Source organism: Triturus cristatus, chromosome 1_1 (assembly GCF_964204655.1).
Source record: "Triturus cristatus chromosome 1_1, aTriCri1.1, whole genome shotgun sequence".
NCBI classification, from domain to species: domain Eukaryota; kingdom Metazoa; phylum Chordata; class Amphibia; order Caudata; family Salamandridae; genus Triturus; species Triturus cristatus.
In genome coordinates this window covers 646421368-646437651 of record NC_140579.1, presented here as the reverse complement: position 1 = coordinate 646437651, position 16284 = coordinate 646421368, and the positions used below count along the sequence as shown (strand labels likewise).

Below are 16284 nucleotides of genomic sequence, written 5' to 3'. Positions count from 1 at the left end.
CGTAGTGCTGTGTGCTTCTAGTTCCATGTCTCAGCCGTAGTGCTATGCGCTTCTAGTTCCATCTCTCAGCTGTAGTGCTGTGCGCTTCTAGCTCAAAGTCTCAGTTGTAGTGCTCTGTGCTTCTAGTTCCATGTCTCAGCTGTAGTGCTGTGTGCTTCTACTTCCATGTCTCAGCTATAGTGCTGTGTGTTGCTTCTAGTTCCATGTCTCAGCTGTAATGATGTGTGCTTCTAGTTCCAAGTCTCAGATGTAGTGCTGTGCCCTTCTAGTTCCCGATCTAAGCTGTCGTGCTGTATGCTTCTAGTTGCATGTCAGCTCTAGTGCTGTGCGCTTTAAGTTCCATGTCTCAGCTGTAGCGCTGTGCGCTTCTAGTTACATATCTAAGTTGCAGTGCTGTGCGCTTCTAGTTCCATGTCTCAGCTGTAGTGATGTGTGCTTCGAGTTCCATCTCTCAGCCGTAGTGCTGTGTGCTTCTAGTTCCATGTCTCAGCCGTAGTGCTGTGCGCTTCTAGTTCCATGTCTCAGCTGTAGTGCTGTGTGCTTCTAGTACCATCTCCAAGCTGTAGTGCTGTGCGCTTCTAGTTGCATATCCAAGCTGTAGTGATATGCGCTTCTAGTTCCATGTTTCAGCTGTAGTGCTGTGCGCTTCTAGTTCAAAGTCTCAGTTGTAGTGCTGTGTGCTTCTAGTTCCATGTCTCAGCCGTAGTGCTATGCGCTTCTAGTTCCATGTCTCAGCTGTAGTGCTGTGCGCTTCTAGTTCAAAGTCTCAGTTGTAGTGCTGTGTGCTTCTAGTTCCATGTCTCAGCTGTAGTGCTGTGTGCTTCTACTTCCATGTCTCAGCTATAGTGCTGTGTGTTGCTTCTAGTTCCATGTCTCAGCTGTAATGATGTGTGCTTCTAGTTCCAAGTCTCAGTTGTAGTGCTGTGCCCTTCTAGTTCTATATCTAAGCTGTCGTGCTGTATGCTTCTTGTTTCATGTCAGCTGTAGTGCTGTGCGCTTTAAGTTCCATGTCTCAGCTGTAGCGCTGTGCGCTTCTAGTTCCATATCTAAGCTGTAGTGCTGTGCGCTTCTAGTTCCATGTCTCAGCTGTAGTGATGTGTGCTTCGAGTTCCATCTCTCAGCCGTAGTGCTGTGTGCTTCTAGTTCCATGTCTCAGCCGTAGTACTATGCGCTTCTAGTTCCATGTCTCAGCTGTAGTGCTGTGTGCTTCTAGTACCATATCCAAGCTGTAGTGCTGTGTGTTTCTAGTTCCATGTCTCAGCTGTAGCGCTGTGCACTTCTAGTTCCATATCGAAGCTGTAGTGCTGTGCGCTTCTAGTTCCATGTCTCAGCTGTAGTGATGTGTGCTTCGAGTTCCATCTCTCGGACGTAGTGCTGTGTGCTTCTAATTCCATGTCTCAGCCGTAGTGCTATGCGCTTCTAGTTCCATCTCTCAGCTGTAGTGCTGCGTGCTTCTAGTTCCATATCTAAGCTGAAGTGCTCTGTGCTTCTAACTCCATGTCAGCTGTAGTGCTGTGTGCTTCTAGTTCCATGTCTCAGCTTTAGTGATGTGCGCTTCAATTTCCATGTCTCAGCTGTAGTGCTGTGTGCTTCTAGTTCTATGTCTCAGCTGTAGTGCTGTGTGCTTCTAGTTCAATGACCCAGCTGTAGTGCTATGCGCTTCTAGTTCCATTTCTTAGCTTTAGTGCTTTGCGCTTTTAGTTCCATGTCTCAGCTGTAGTGCTGTTTGCTTCTAGTTCCATGTCTCAACTATAGTGCTGTGTGCTTCTAGTTCCTTGTCTCAACTGTAGTGCTGTGTGCTTCCAATTCCATATCTAAGCTGTAGTGCTGTGTGCTTACAGCTCCATGTCAGCTGTAGTGCTATGCGCTTCTAGTTCCATGTCTCAGCGGTAGTGCTGTGCACTTCTAGTTCCATGTCTCAGCTGTAGTGCTGTGCGCTTCTAGTTCCATGTCTCAGCTGTAGTGCTGTGTGCTTCTAGTTCAATGTCTCAGCTGTAGTGCTGTGCGCTTCAAGTTCCATGTCTTAGCTGTAGTGATGTGTGATTCTAGTTCCATATCTAAGCGGTAGTGCTGTGTGCTTCTAGTTCCATGTCTCAGCTGTAGCGATGTGTGCTTCCAGTTCAATGTCTCAGTTGTAGTGCAGTGCGCTTCTAGTTCCATATCTCAGCTGTAGTGCTGTGCGCTTCTAGTTCCAAGTCTCAGCTGTAGTGCTGTGTGCTTCTAGTTCCATGTGTCAGCTGTAGCGCTGTGCGCTTCTAGTTCCATATCTAAGCTGTAGTGCTGTGCGCTTCTAGTTCCATGTCTCAGCTGTAGTGATGTGTGCTTCGAGTTCCATGTCTCAGCCGTAGTGTTGTGTGCTTCTAGTTCCATGTCTCAGCCGTAGTGCTATGCGCTTCTAGTTCCATGTCTCAGCTGTAGTGCTGTGCGCTTCTAGTTCAAAGTCTCAGTGTAGTGCTCTGTGCTTCTAGTTCCATGTCTCAGCTGTAGTGCTGTGCGCTTCTAGTTCAAAGTCTCAGTGTAGTGCTCTGTGCTTCTAGTTCCATGTCTCAGCTGCAGTGCTGTGTGCTTCTACTTCCATGTCTCAGCTATAGTGCTGTGTGTTGCTTCTAGTTCCATGTCTCAGTTGTAGTGCTGTGCCCTTCTAGTTCCATATCTAAGCTGTCGTGCTGTATGCTTCTTGTTTCATGTCAGCTGTAGTGCTGTGCGCTTTAAGTTCCATGTCTCAGCTGTTGCGCTGTGCGCTTCTAGTTCCATGTCTCAGCCGTAGTGCTATGCACTTCTAGTTCCATGTCTCAGCTGTAGTGCTGTGTGCTTCTAGTACCATATCCAAGTTGTAGTGCTGTGCGCTTCTAGTTCCATATCCAAGCTGTAGTGATATGCGCTTCTAGTTCCATGTTTCTGCTGTAGTGCTGTGCGCTTCTAGTTTCATGTCTCAGCGGTAGTGCTGTGTGCTTCTAGTTCCATGTCTCAGCTGTAGAGCTGTGCGCTTCTAATTCCATGTCTCAGCTGTAGTGCTGTGCGCGTCTAGTTCCATGTCGTAGCTGTAGTGCTGTGCGCTTCTAGTTCCAAGTCTCAGCTGTAGTGCTGTGTGCATCTAGTCCCATAACTAAGCTGTAGTGCTGTGCGCTTCTAGTTCCATGTCTCGGCTGTGGTGCTGTGTGCTTCTAGTTCCATGTCTCAGCTGTAGTGCTGTGTGCTTCTAGATCCATATCTAAGCTGTAGTGCTGTGTGCTTCTAGCTTCATGTCAGCTGTAGTGCTGTGTGCTTCTAGTTCCATGTCTCAGCTTTAGTGATGTGCGCTTCAAATTCCATGTCTCAGCTGTAGTGCTGTTCGCTTCTAGTTCCATGTCTCTGCTGTAGTGCTGTGCGCTTCTTATTCCATGTCTCAGCTGTAGTGCTGTGTGTTTCCAGCCCCATGTCTCAGTACTAGTGCGGGATGCTTCCAGCCCCATGTCTCAGTACTAGTGCATTGCGTTTCCAGTTCCAGGCCTCAGTAGTAGTGCACTTTGTTTCCAGTTCTGCTCCCAGTTGTACTACATTAAGCTTCCAGCTTGAAGTGCTGTGAGAATTCAGCTCTTGTATTAATGGCAGACAAATCCTACCAGTAGTGACTGTGTAGCAGTGCTTTGTGGCTCTTGCATATTTTCTTAATGGTAATGCCACCTGATCGCAGGCCTGTGCCTCAGTGCAGTGATGTCTACCAACACCATTTTGCATCCTTGCAAGAGAGGTAGCTCTGTGCTTCTGCGTTTTACCAGTTCTGTTTGTTTGTAGCATGTCTGCATTCTAACAGCTCTGTCTCTCAGTGTGAGCCCTGCGTGCACATGTGCTCCCCTTGCCGTCTCTCTCGGTGTGAGCCCTGCATGCAAATGTGCCCCAGCACCGTCTCTCTTGTTGTGAGCCCTGCGTGCATATGTGCTCCCAGCGCCGTCTCTTTCCTTGTGAGCCTCGTGTGCATATGTGGCTCCCGCGCTGTCTCTCGGTGCGAGCCCTGCGTGCATACGTGCTCACCTCGCCATCTCTCTGTTAGTGTGAGTCCTGCATGCATACATGCTCCCGGCACCGTCTCTCTCGGTGAAAGCCCCAAGTGCATATGTGCTCCTTGCGCTTTCTCTTTCCGTGTGAGTCCCTCGTTCATATCTGCTCACAGCGCAGTCTCTCTCGGTGTGAGTTCCGCGTGCATAGGTGCTTCCAGCGCTGTCTCTCTCGGTGTCAGCCCTGAGTGCATACGTGCTCCCCGCACCGTCTCTCTCGGTGTCAGCCCCGTGTGCATATGTGTTCCCAGAGCCGCTTCTCTCGATGTCAGCCCGCGTGCATATGTGCTACCCGTGCCGTGTCTCTCGGTGTGAGCCCCGCATGCATACGTGCTCCCTGTGCCGTCTTCCCTGCGTGCATATGTGCTACCCACGCCGTGTCTCTCGGTGTGAGCCTGGCGTGCATAAGTGCTCCCTGCCCCGTCTCTCTCAGTGTGAGCTCCGCATGCATAAGTGCCCTCGCGCTGTCTCTCTTGGTGTGAGCCCCGTGTGCATAAGTGCCCCCCACGCCGTCTCTCTTGGTGTGAGCAATACCTGCATATGTGGCCCAGCGCCGACTTTCTCTCGGTGTGAGCCCCAGGTGCATATGTGCTTTCTGCGCCATCTCTCTCGGTGTGAGACTGGCGTGCATAAGTGCTCCCTGCACCATCTCTCTCGGTGTAAGCCCCGCATGCATAAGTGCTCCCCTGCCGTCTCTCTCGGTGTGAGCCCCGCATGCCTAAGTGCCGCCCACGCCGTCTCTCTCAGTGTGAGCCCAACGTGCATATGTGCCCACTGCGCTGTCTCTCTCGGTGTGAGCCTTCCGTGCATATGTGCCCCCACACCATCTTTCTCTCGGTATGAGCTCTGCCTGCATATGTGCCCCCGCGCCTTCTTTCTCTTAGTTTGAGCCCTGTGTGCATATGTGCCCCACGCCGTCTTTCTCTCAGTGTGAGCCCTGCATGCATATGTGCTCCCGCATCGTCTCTCTCGGTGTGAGCCCTGTGTGCATATGTGCCCCCAGTGCCGTCTCACTAAGTGTGAGCCCTGTGTGCATATTTGCCCCTTGCGCCATCTCTTTCTCGGTGTGAACCCTGCATGCATGTGTGCCACCCATGCCGTCTCTCTCTTGGTGTGAGCCCTGCGTGCATGTGTGCCGCCTGCGCTGTCTCTCTCTCGGTGTGAGCCCTGCGTGCATGTGTGCCCCCGCGCTGTCTCTCTCGCTGTGAGCTCTGCGTGCATGTGTGTCCCCAGTGCCGTCTCTCTCAGTGTGAGCTCTACGTGCATGTGTGTGCCCCGCGCCTTCTCTCTCGGTGCAAGCCCTGCATGCAAAAGTGCCCCCCATGCCGTCTCTCTCTCAGTGTGAGCCCTGGGTGCATATGTGCCCCCGCACTGTCTCACTCAGTGTGAGCCCTGCGTGCTCACGTACTCCTGCACCGTCTCTCAGTGCTAGCCATGCATGCATACGTGCTCCATGCGCTGTCTCTCTCGGTGCAAGCCCTGCGTACATAAGTACCCCAAGCGCCGTCACTCTTTCACCACGAACCCTGCATGGATACGTGCCCCAAGCGCCGTCTCTCTGTGTGTGAGCCCTGCATGCATACGTGCCCCCCATGCCGTCTCTCTCGGTGCGAGCCCTGCATGCATACGTGCTCCCTGTGCCATCTCTCTTGGAGTGAGCCCAGCGTGCATACGTGCTCCCCACGCCATCTCTCTTGGTGTGAGCCTTGCGTGCATTTGTGCTCCCTGCGCTGTCTCTTTTGGGGTAAGTCCTGCGTGCATATTTGCTCCCTGTGCCATCTCTCTCGGTGTGAGCCCTGCATGCATACGTGCTCCCCGCGCCGTCTCTCTCTCAGTGTGAGCCCTGCATGCATATGTGCTCCCTGGGCCATCTATCTTGGTGTGAGCCCGGCATGCATATGTGCTCCCTGCACTGTCTCTATCTCAGTGAGAGCCCTGCGTGCATATGTTCTCCCTGCGCCATCTCTTTCTCAGTGTGAGTCCTGCGTCTATATGTGCTCCCCGCGCCGTCTCTCTCAGTGTGAGCTTGGCGTGCATATGTGCCCCCTTGCCGTCTCTTTCGTTGTGAGCATCGCTTGCATATGTGCTCCCCGCGCTGTCTCTTGGTGTGAGCCCTGCATGCATATGTGCTCCCCGCCTCTTTTGTTGTGAGCCTCGCTTGCATATGTGCCCCCCGCGCCGTCTCTCGGTGTGAGCTCTGCGTGCATATGTGCTCCCTACGCTGTCTCTGTTGGTGTAAGTCCTGCGTGCATATGTGTTACTCGTGCCATCTCTCAGTGTGAGTACCGTGTGCATATGTGCTCCCAGCGCCGTCTCTCTCAGTGTGAGCCCTGCGTGAACATGTGCTCCCCGCGCTGTCTCTCTCTCGGTGTGAGCCCTGCATGCATATGTGCTCCCAGCGCCGTCGCTCTCGGTGTGAGCCCTGCGTGCATATGTGCTCCCTGTGCCGTCTCTCTCTGTGTGAGTCCTGCGAGTATTTGTGCTCCCTGCGCCGTCTTTCTCAGTGTGAGCCCTGCGTGCAAATGTCCTCCCCGCGCCATCTCTCTCTCAGTGTGAGCCCTGCGTGCATATGTGCTCCCCGCGCCATCTCTTTCTCTGTGTGCACCTTACGTGCATATGTGCTCCCTGCACCGTCTTTCTCAGTGTGAGCCCTGCGTGCAAATGTGCTCCCTGCGCTGTCTCTCTCTCAGTGTGAGCCCTGTGTGCATATGTGCTCCCTGTGCCGTCTCTTTCTCTGTGTGCGCCTTACGTGCATATGTGCTCCCCGCGCAGTCTCTCCCAGTGTGAGCCCTGCGTGCATATGTGCTTCCCGCGCCATCTCTTTCTCCGTGTGCGCCTTACGTGCATATGTACTCCCCGCGCAGTCTCTCTCGGTGTGAGCCCTGCGTGCATATGTGCCCCCAGCGCCGTCTCACTAAGTGTGAGCCCTGTGTGCATATTTGCCCCTTGCACCATCTTTTTCTCGGTGTGAGCCCTGCATGCATGTGTGTCACCCGCGCCGTCTCTCTCTTGGTGTGAGCCCTGCGTGCATGTGTGCCGCCTGCGCAGTCTCTCTCTCGGTGTGAACCTTGCGTGCATGTGTTCCCCCGTGCTGTCTCTCTCGGTGTGAGCCCTGCGTGCATGTGTGTCCCCAGTGCCGTCTCTCTCAGTGTGAGCTCTGCGTGCATGTGTGCCCCCAGCACTATCTCTCTCGGTGTGAGCCCTGTGTGCATGTGTGCTCCCCGCGCCGTCTCTCAGTGTGAGCCCTATGCATGTGTGCTCCTCGTATCATCTCTCAGTGCGAGCCCTGATGGCATTTGTGCCCCCACGCCTTCTCTCTCGGTGCAAGCCCTGCATGCAAAAGTGCCCCCCATGCCGTCTCTCTCTCAGTGCGTGCCCTGGGTGCATATGTGCCGTCTGCGCTGTCTCACTCTGTGTGAGCCTTGCGTGCTCACGTCCTCCCGCACCGTTTCTCAGTGCTAGCCGTACGTGCATACATGCTCCATGCGCTGTCTTTCTCGGTGCAAGCCCTGCGTACATAAGTGCCCCAAACGCCGTCACTCTTTCACCACGAACCCTGCATGCATACATGCCCCAAGCGCCGTCTCTCTGTGTGTGAGCCCTGCATGCATACGTGCCCCCGTGCCGTCTCTCTCGGTGCGAGCCCTGCGTGCATACGTGCTCCCTGTGCCATCTCTCTTAGTGTGAGCCCTGCGTGCATACGTGCTCCCCGCGCCATCTCTCTTGGTGTGAGCCTTGCATGCATTTGTGCTCCCTGCGCTGTCTCTTTTGGTGTAAGTCTTGCGTGCATATGTGCTCCCATGCCATCTCTCTCGGTGTGAGCCCTGCGTGCATACGTGCTCCCCGCGCCGTCTCTCTCTCAGTGGGAGCCCGGCATGCATATGTGCTCCCTGCACTGTCTCTATCTCAGTGAAAGCCCTGCGTGCATATGTGCTATCTGCGCCGTCTCTTTCTCAGTGTGAGTCCTGTGTGTATATGTGCTCCCCGCGCCGTCTCTCTCGGTGTGAGCTTGGCGTGCATATGTGCCCCCGCGCCATCTCTTTAGTTGTGAGCCTCGCTTGCATATGTGCTCCCCGCGCTGTCTCTCGGTGTGAGCCCTGCATGCATATGTGCTCCCCGCCTCTTTCGTTGTGAGCCTCGCTTGCATATGTGCCCCCCGCGCGTCTCTCGGTGTGAGCCCTGTGTGCATATGTGCTCCCTGTGCTGTCTCTGTTGGTGTAAGTCCTGCGTGCATATGTTACTTGTGCCGTCTCTCAGTGTGAGCCCTGCGTGCACATGTGCTCCCTGCGCCGTCTCTCTCTCGGTGTGAGCCCTGCATGCATATGTGCTCCCAGCGCCGTCGCTCTCGGTGTGAGCCCTGCGTGCATATGTGCTCCCTGCGCCGTCTTCCTCTGTGTGAGTCCTGCGAGTATATGTGCTCCCTGCGCCGTCTTTCTCAGTGTGAGCCCTGCATGCAAATGAGCTCCCCGCGCCGTCTCTCTCTCAGTGTGAGCCCTGCATGCATATGTGCTCCCCGCACCATCTCTTTCTCCGTGTGCGCCTTACGTGCATATGTGCTCCCTGCGTCGTCTTTCTCAGTGTGAGCCCTGCTTGCAAATGTGCTCCCTGTGCTGTCTCTCTCTCAGTGTGAGCCCTGTGTGCATATGTGCTCCCTGTGCCGTCTCTTTCTCTGTGTGCGCCTTACGTGCATATGTGCTTCCCACGCAGTCTCTCTCGGTGTGAGCCCTGCATGCATATGTGCTCCCCGTGCCATCTCTTTCTCCGTGTGCGCCTTACGTGCATATGTACTCCCCGTGCAGTCTCTCTCAGTGTGAGCCCTGCGTGCATATGTGCTCCCCACGCAGTCTCTGTGAGCCCCAGGTGCATATGTGCTCCCCACGCCATCTCTCTCAGTGTGAACCCTGCATGCATATGTGCTCCCCGCGCCGTCTCTCTCTCGGTGAAAGCCCTGCATTCAGATGTGCTCCCCGCGCAGTCGTTCTCAGTGTGATCCCTGCGTGCATATGTGCTCCCTGCGCAGTCTCTCTCGGTGTGAGCCCTGCGTGCATATGTGCTCCCTGCGCAGTCTCTCTCAGTGTGAGCCCTGCGTGCATATGTGCTTCCCGCACCGTCTCTTTCTCCGTGTGTGCCTTACGGGCATATGTGCTCCCCACGCAGTCTCTCTCGGTGTGAGCCCTGCATGCATATGTGCTCCGCGCGCAGTCTCTGTGAGCCCCAGGTGCATATGTGCTCCCCACGCCATCTCTCTCAGTGTGAGCCCTGCGTGCATATGTGCTCCCTGCGCCGTCTCTCTCAGTGGGAGCCCTGCGTGCATATGTGCTCCCCGCGCCGTCTCTTTCTCCGTGGGCTCCTTACGTGCATATGTGCTCCCTGCGCCGTCTTTCTCAGTGTGAGCCCTGCGTGTAAATATGCTCCCCGTGCAGGGGCGTAACACAGGCCCCTGCAGCTCCCGCGGTGCGGGGGGGCCCCACACTTCAGGGGCCCCCTCACTCAGCGGAGCCAGGCTGCAAGCAAGCCTCTTCATTCCCAGCCAGCCGGCCGAATACCTACACACATTAACCTGCTAAGCGACATCAGTATGGGCGAAACGGGCAGAGAAGGAAAAGGATTTCGTTCCCAAAGCAGACAAACACATTGTCTAGTTCCCCTGCCACTGGCAGGTGCCCCCACTCCCTTTTTGTTCCCCCTCTCTCTTCCCTCTCTTACAGTGGCGGTCCTCCTCATTTAGTAAAACCGAGACTTCAAGAAACTCATATTACCTTCTCTTTCCTCCTTTCGTTTATTTGCTCCCCTGTGAAATGGATCCAAAAAAGAAAAACACTTGCTGGATACGTCGGCTTTTTCCGACATTTTTGAATTTCTAAGTGCAGCCTCGGGGTGGAGAGAAAAAAACATTCAAAAAAGAAAAATAACTAACTAACTAAAGCAAGACAGAGTGGTTGCAAGGTGGCCAGATGAGTTATTCACCCCTAAACACATTAGCGCCACTTTACAGTGTTTGCCAATGAAGCGCTACTTTTGTTTTCTCGTCGCTCTTTGAACAACATTGTTTTCCCTGGTTGGGAAAGTGCACTATTCCTGGTGGTACTGAAATAACTGCTTGATGGGTGAATTGGAAAATAAAATGCATACTGCGGCTCTGTATTCACAAACGTGGTCTTTTTAAACCACACTGCTTACGTTTTGTAACGATATAAGCAATGGACATTGAAACGGGCCCCTTCTGGACCTTGTAGTCATGGACTTAACTTTTCAGGCAAAGCACTCACTAATTTCTGAATACTGAGTGTAAAAAGAAAAAGGTAACCATGTTGTTCCTAGTTACATTTCACATGCTTTACTTAATATTGCATTCTCTATGAGTGTTTGCTTTTTCTAGGATTTTGTAAAAAAAAATTTAGGCAGCATATTGCTCCTATTTAGTGGGTGTAATTTGAATTGAGTTGCATCCGTTTATAGCGGGTCAGTGCAGCATATTGCCCTTATTTAGTATGTAATTTGAATCGAGTGGCATCCAGGTGTTTATAGTGGGTCAGTGCAGTGCAAGTTTGGTTTCTCTCAATGGGGCAGTATGGTGTTCAGTGGAGGAGAGGATGTGGCACTATGGTCAGAGCTGCTGAATGTTGAACTGGGGAACCAGGTTCAGCCTTTATGACCAGTCCACCAGACCACTCCCCCTGAGAGAGCACATTCCCATGCTAAACCTTAGAAGGCCCCACAAGATCTTAAAAGCCTTGGTGTCTTAGCACCAGCAGGTGGACCCTATAGCAGTGGCAAGTGTAGGTTAACCTTGAAGGCCTGTCCGCCACAATTCATTCTGAAGTTCACCTCCAGTCTTGCAGGCAGGCCTATTAAGCAGCACACCATAGAGTGACAGTGACTCTGTCACTGAGGTCACAGGACCCTTGAGCAGGGTGGCTCTAGGGCAGTGTGACTGCACCAGGCACTGACAAGCCGTGGTCCATGCAGGTAACACGGTGGGGCAGAGGGGCCGGGTAAGGGGGGATTTCAAAGGATGATGCAGAGGGAAAATTAAATAAATAATACATTTTCCCTCTGCATCGTCCCTCTAAATCCCCTCTCACCCGGGCCCACCGCTGTTACCTGCATGGACCGCGGCTGGCGCTGACTTTAGGTGGAGGCGTCGTGTTTGCAAGTATAAAATGGTTTTAAAAACACTAGCTGCCTCCATCCTGGCCTCCAACAATTTTCGGCAACAATAAAAATGTCATGATAACTCCAGTGGTTAATGTTCTTATTGGAGAGATGGTGTTTTGTCTAGTGGACGTTTTGACTCATGGAAACGAAGTGCAGAGGGTTAATGGGCCTACTGCTCAGAACATGTACCATGCAGATCACAAAGTGCACATAATATAAATAGGTCAGTGGGTTACTGCTTTTGTCAGAGAGACCCTATTGTTACTTGCAGTTAATAAGTTAAAATCCTAACATAGAACAGTGAGCTCTTAATTGTTGTGTAAGAGCTGCATGCAAACTGCAAGTTATAAATTAGAGCGTTATGGTTTTTCCCCCAGTCTTTGATTATCCTAATGTTGCAGAAAAAGGGTTGATTTGGGTAGAAATCAATTCTGATTATTAAAGAGAACCACCAACCATGGCATTACGTTTTAAATTCTGAGTTTGTGTTTCTCCAGATCAATCACTATTAAACTATGCTGCCTACTAGTATGGTTGTCATGTGACTCCTATACCTTGTAGTCCTTTGTCTTGTGTAACGTTTCCTATACAGTAATTTACACACATAAGATTGATTGTTTCTGTGTAATATGTGTGATGTAAAATGCTCTGACACCCTACATTGGTATTAGTGGTGCTGTAAATTTTCTGATACTTTATTATTTTGACATTTTTACACATGCTAACAGTCTCTGAAAATATTTTTCCTTATTAGTACCAGTGGATCATACAACTGCAGCAGTGAGAAAAGTGACCAGTCAACCTTTGCAAAGGGCCCTTCACTTCACAGCAGCACAAGTCACATTTTTTTGGAACTTTTGATCCGTTTGAGCTATAAACAATATACTATTTAAAAATCATCACATTATGCAGATGATGTATTATGTGGCAAATATGGCAGAGCCATAATTATGTGAAAAACAATTGTAAACTAGGATATTTTGCTATTCATGTTTTAACTGCTCTTGTGGAAAAAGGGAGGAGAAGTGCTGATGACAGAAACTCCATGGCTGGTAGACAAATGGCTTGCGATTCCACTTTTAAGGATATTTGTGGCATTCTGTGATTGGAAACGTATCCCACTTTGTGAATATATTTTAATGTCAATGACTCATATTAAACCTTAAGTAAACATGTGTATCCATTGGTTAAAATAAATAACGTAATAAGCTGCAACTGGTCAGTGAAATGGGAAACTAATACAAAAAATTGGGATATTTTGCTCTTCCTGCCACACCTCTGACTCCGCCCACTGATCCAATCTATGGGTTATTCCTGCCATCTGATTCTCCGCCCACAGTTCCCCTATTTTATTCCCCCACTTCGACCACTGGATATCACATAAATAAAATGCCGACCTCACATGTTTACCTTGTGGGTTACATGAATAGATTCATGGGTAAATATATGCATAAGAAAATCTGCCACTGAAGTTTCAGTATAATGGCTCTGAAGATGATATAATAAGCAGAAATCTGTTACAGCCTTCTTACAAGTTCTTTGTTGTTAGAGAGCAAAACTGGCAGCATCTGCAAACGCCACTTCCATACTCTAAGTTTGTACACCACACCCACGATTTTGCCTGATAGTGGTACTTATATGTGCACTAATTCCATGCAGTGTTACTGAGTGCAGTAAAACTGCACAGAATTAGCGCATATGCAAATACACCATATGTGTGTCCACCAGAAGTCACGCTAGTGGGCATCTTGATCTGTACAACAACAGTTCAGGGACACAGGGGAGGGGGGGCTCTGTCTACATTTAGTCCATGCAACCCGAATTAGTGTCATGGAGGCAGAAGACTTCTCTATCATGGCGACATTTTGTTTTTTTTTACACTGAATGGCTTTCAGTGAAGGAAAGGCTGGTGGTTATCATGGCATGCTGGTGCTGTCTGGATTCATGCTGTGCATGGAGGACGCTCTGTGCAGTAGTGTGCTGGCATGCATGGTGGACGCATTGTGCAGCAGTGTGCTGGCATGCATGGAGGACGCAATGTGCAGAAGTGGGCTGGCATGCATGGAGGATACGCTGTAGGCGCAACCTACATCAACGTGTGCCGGACAGAGTGCTTTATTTCCAGGGAGGTACAGAGTTTGCAACTCTTAGTTGTGTGACCTGAAGTGTCTGGTGCATCTCATCGTATCACACACCAGACCTTGTGCTTGAATTGCCTGGGCATGACCCTGATCAACGTGTACCAGAAGGGGTGCTCCTCAGACCCCGTGGTTTCCCTGTGTTATTTCCCATTCACCGCTTGTACCTTCCTGGCACCATCACAGGTCTCATCACAGTGGACCAATTGCCCTCTTCCCACCTGGCCCTCCCAGAGATGTCTTGGTGCCTGGTAGATGGGAGAGTAAGTGACTAGGCTAAGTGAACACTTATGAGAAGGTTCGGAAGCAGGTCAAGACACTGAGTGACCCCCTTGTGCTTCTCAGAACTGGGCTGGTGTCAGATGCCCGGTCAAAGCCCAGTTTCTAACCAGTTATTGCCCCAAACCTGCTCCTGCTTTACAACCTATTGGTGAACTTCCCGAGTGTAGCCAAGACCCCTTTGTTTGCGTCTACCTCTTGTTTATTTAGATTACTTATCCCCACCTGCTTTCCAGGGACCCAGACTAAGTGTGACCTGGACCGCGTGTGGCCTAGTATCTGGAGGGAGGGGCTGGTGATCTTCCATCCAGGGTGTCAGGGACAGTGGGTTTAAATAGGAGGGTGGTGGGAGACTTGGAGCCATGGGGTCTTCAGTGTGTTATCCGTTGACATGCCGGGTATTAGTGGCACCACATTAGGGTGTCTGTGTGTATGTGTACGAGAGTGTCCTGTACAGACTGGGCTGGTACCTGTTGCATCGTGTAACGGTGCAGAGTGAGTGAGTGTGTGGGAGTGACAGTCTGTGGACCACCTGTGATTAACGATACTAAACGGCGGTGATGGTTTATATGTTGATTTCCTGCCAAAAGTACATACAGTTTACACTGGTTTTACCCAGGTGGCCCTGCCTGCGGTACTGCAAATTATTTTTATCATTCTTTGTATGTACATATTACTGATGCCATTGTAGCCTAAGGTGCACCCTTAGACTGTGTGATATTCCAGTAATAGGATTGTGGGGGTGGGCTTGAGACTGACAACGTGTTGCACCAGATAAGGGTGCTGTGTGGGGTTTAGAATACAACTTTTTCTCATGTGTGCATATATTGAAATCCTATCAACACGATTGGGCCTAGTACTACTAACAATATTGGCAAGTGTGATTTATGCCCATAAATACATGATATTCATGTTGCATCGATTAATGTGTGTGCTGACTAAAAACAATATTTGGTATGATGTCTCTCTTTTGTGACGTGACGTGTATTTACCGTGGGGGCGTGCTATGCCTTTGTTTTACACATTGCCTCCGTAATAATTCTGACTGCTCAGTGCCAAGCTACCCGAGGGTGAGCGTGGGTAGTACAGTTTGTGTAAAAACCTGTCCTTGACAGGAGCGGTGGATTCTGCCTGGCTGGGGTACACCTTCAGCCAACCAGAAGGTGCTGGTTCCAGCAGTAGTCCCATTCAGAAGTTAACCAGGCTGGGATGCCAGCAGGTAACCCTGTGTTAACCAATGGGGCTACTAACTTTCCTCAGCAAAACGACAACTTTTAGAGGTTTTGCAGCCAAGCCATATATACACCTATGTGCCTTGCTTAACAAAACAAAGCTCCCAGCCCTGGGGCTCTATAGGCCTTCCTTGGAGTAGACTTACACATACTGGTGGCTTTGCCATTAGTTGTACTGGTAAAGTTGAACTTGCAGTGAGACAACTGTCTTTCCAGTCTGCAGTGGCCGGCAGGGAGCAGGGGCGTAACACAGCCCCCCGCAGCCCCTGCGGTGCCAGGGGACCCCCCAATCTCCAGGGGGCCCCTCCACGCACCCTGCAGGAGAGCCCCCTCAAGTTTCGCTACGCCACTGCGTCAGGCAGACGTCCCGGCTGGTACAGCCTGGAGCAGCTGTCTGGGGCCAGTACGGGAGTAGCTCTGGGTCTCATTTTATTTTAACATGGTTGCTGTCAGGGCAGGATTAGTGTCACCAGACCATAGGGAATATAAATTATAGCAAATTGCGGATTTGTTTAGGTTGTGTAAGGTCTAACATAGCCACAGTGTAGTACATTCAATTTAACATGTTTTGGTGCGGAATAACAAGAGTGTAGATCGTTATCTAATTTGAAAATTGAATTACATGGGGACATTTACAATCAGAATGAGTAGGGAAAACAGGAAAACATAGTAAGCAGGTTGCAGAATAAATAAATACATTCCAAATGCAAACAATGCATACGCTTCAATAGACATACCCACAAAAGACGGTGCTAAAACAATGTAAGCAAATTGCAGGATAAATCAGTTCAGTTCAGTTCAGTTCAAATAACTTTATTCGATTCAAAGAATCATAAAAGTTTACACATTTAAAACATTTGCAGGATGTATCCCTATTCGCTTCTATAAATCTTAATATACCAGCAGAATTGATCAGTATTAAAAATCATCATTGCATTCCAAACCCAGATTTATAACAATACATTTTTTGATTCCTTTCATAATTCATAACGTTTCCTAATTATGAATACAATTCTAAAACAAGCATTGGCATAGCCAATAGGTCTCGCCTTTGGGACCTTATGTGTTTAGCCAGAACCTTTGGCTATGTTGTAGAGCATTGTGGCTGCTGTGCATCATGTTGAAAAGTTATAATAAAAAGTGTTAAGCATTTTTGTTACCTTTATACAAACCAAGACGACATTATATACAACTGAACAACCTGATTAAAAAAAGATTTTAACATAAAAAATGTCTTCTAGTTTTTTTGTACTTGCACTGCTGGCAACTTCTTCCTGCCTGCTGTCATGCTTGTTTGTTATACATTTTGTTATGGGGGAGCGGGACATAAATAATGGGGGACTGGAAGTTGTAAAACTGTAATTTAATTAGAACCCGAGCAGCGGACGGACACTAGTGGAGAATCAATAGATGCCAGATTCCAAAGGCAGACTGGTGTGATGC

The 16284-nt window shown here is 50.3% G+C and overlaps 1 long non-coding RNA gene across 2 annotated transcripts in view; it reads left to right on the top strand.

Annotated features, from left to right (window-relative positions):
• Positions 1–16060, top strand: part of LOC146870763 (uncharacterized) — a 349458-nt gene extending 333398 nt beyond the window's left edge. For both annotated transcript variants that reach the window (XR_014979311.1, XR_014979313.1), the window contains one exon: positions 11947–16060. This is a non-coding gene — a long non-coding RNA (uncharacterized LOC146870763). The remainder of the gene's footprint in view (positions 1–11946) is intronic.
• Positions 16061–16284: the final 224 nt, after the last annotated feature.